The following is a 2,545-nucleotide window of genomic DNA, read 5'->3' on the forward strand; positions in this document are numbered from 1 at the left end:
ATTGTATATGTCATGTGTAAATGGATATGTGTGTGTCCTAAATTGAGTTTGTATCTGTGTTTGAACTTCCTTGTCACAGTCTAATATATTGCTGCATTTCCCCATTATTTCAATCATTCGGATTCTTTATAACCATTTTAGAATATATTGTCATTTGTTGCCCTTAAGGCACTGTGTGGGACTCCCTACACTCTCTAGGTAAGCTAACATAATCCACCAAATTCTTGTCCATGCCAGTCAGGGGGATCTGTTCTTCTAATAATCTTACCTTGTTCTTGTGAACATATTTTAAAACACATGTTTAATTATCTTGGAATTCCAAGGGACTCGGTGACTTGTAGTTTAAGAAAGAAAAATACCAAAAAATGATGTAAGTTTTTAACACATAAAATACCTAAGGAGAAATGCAAAGTGGGCTTCAGGGAGATAATTGAAAGTTTTGACAAATGTTTAATCAAAGATTGCTGTCGTTCCTACAGATCTAGGCCGTGTGGTTTGTGCGAACCTCAGTTGACTTTCCCTTATTTGGTTAAATCTCCATGGAGCCTTATGAACGCCGTGCTGCTTCTCAGCACCATCATAAGCACTTGGTTCTCATACACACAACGGCACTGAGAAGGAATTCTGACATTCTCGCTGCTTTTGATTCTCTAACTTCTCAGTTACCACAGGCATAGGAAGCGAATTTCTTCTTCTAGGATCCTAAACATTCCACAGCCTGAACTGGACAGAACAAAAATAATTTGTTCAGTTAACAGAAAGAAAGTCTATACTCCCCAAACAAAATGAGTCAGCCGGCATGCTTTGAATTAGCAGCCTCCGCTGACGGCCTGCTCTTTCCTTTTCATCAGCCTGGTGGCAGTGGACTCTGGACAGAAAGATAAATGAGAGGTCAAGCTGCCCTTCATTTTTCCAGAGGATTATTTCGCCCCAGATAAGGCCCAAAGAAGGAAGCAATCATCAAACTAGTCTGTACAAAAACAAAACAAAAGGGCCTACCCACAAAAGCTCATTCTCTCAGCCCTTCCTTGGCCCCACTCCAGCCCAGTGCCACTCCTGCTAGCTCACAGTTTATTTGTTTGTTTGTTTTTTTCAGAAAAGAAAGAGCAAAAGGAAAAGAAAAAGCTAATATGTGGCAAAAAAAAAAGAAAAGAAAAAAAGAAAAAAGAAAAAAAATAGTGCCTTAGACAGTCCTGCTTGTGTGTTTTCTAACTTTACGCTTGATGTTTAAATTAGTTGTTCTTTCGGCAAACATTTGTTTCACAACAGAAAAGGGCTAAGGTAGCACACCATATAATAAAGTATAGGTACAGCTTTGTGCTGAACGCAGTGGTGATAAGCCTGATAGTCTCATTGTGAGATCAGTTTCCATTCTAATTTTGGAAGGAAGAGAAAGCTCCAAACACTACTAGGACTCTTGTGGGATGTTGAGATAAAACTCAGACCTGGGTCCTTAATAAGAAAATCAGACAAAACCAAACAACAACAACAACGAAAAGCAATTGGAAGAAGCTGCGAATGAATTTGCAATGGAACTTCCTGCCCATGGGTTTAATCCAAATCAGTCTTCTTCCTTCTTAGACACTATCGAACTTTGTTCATCTGTGCAAGACAATTTTAGATTCTATAAATTTCTGTGTGTGTGTGTGTGTGTGTGTGTGTGTGTGCCTGATTCTTAGTATATGAGGACTTTGAAATGTTCTAGCTCTTCAATTATTATTTATTATTTTAAGATTATATTTTAATTATGTATGTATTTGTGGATATGTGTATCATGAGTGAAGGAATTAAATATGAAATATTAAAAATATTACAAATATGAAATATTAAAAAACCAATCCACGCTAACACAGTCTAGGCACTGGCTGGTGACCTCTGTCTGTCTCCAGCCCAGCAGACTGGCTGAGACCACATTCTTCCTTTTTAGCCAGTGTCTGTCTCACCCACACTGGCTGTGCCTCTCCTGAGCTCCAAAGTCGCACTCTCTACCCAGCTCCTTAAGTTCCCATGCCTGCTATTGCCAGGAATGGCCCCATTCTCCCAAATTCCTCTAGCAGGCTGGGGTGTGCTCTAAAACCTTTCTCTGAACCCCAGCTGAGTCATCGCATGAAGGAAAACACCACACAATCTTAGTTTAGAACGAACAGGTAGCAATCATTCCCACAGAACCTAGTATCCTAATTTTGTAAACATATCTGTGTTATAAATGTTCCCATATTTTTGATCTTTGCCATTCTGACTGGTGTGAGGTGGAATCTCAAGGTTGTTTTGATTTGCATTTCTCTGATGACTAAGGATGTTGAAGATTTCTTTAGGTGCCTCTCAGCCATTCAGTATTCCTCAGTTGAGAATTCTTTGTTTAGCTCTGTACACAACTTTTAATAGGGTTATTTGGTTCTCTGGAGTCTAACTTCTTGAGTTCTTTGTATATATTAGATATTAGATGTAATATGTAAGATGTAAGATTGGTAAAGATCTTTTCCCAATCTGTTGGTTGCTGTTTTGTCCTATTGACAGTGTCCTTTGCCTTATAGAAGCTTTGTAA

The sequence above is a fragment of the Mus pahari genome, chromosome 22, assembly GCF_900095145.1.
Source record: "Mus pahari chromosome 22, PAHARI_EIJ_v1.1, whole genome shotgun sequence".
NCBI lineage: Eukaryota > Metazoa > Chordata > Mammalia > Rodentia > Muridae > Mus > Mus pahari.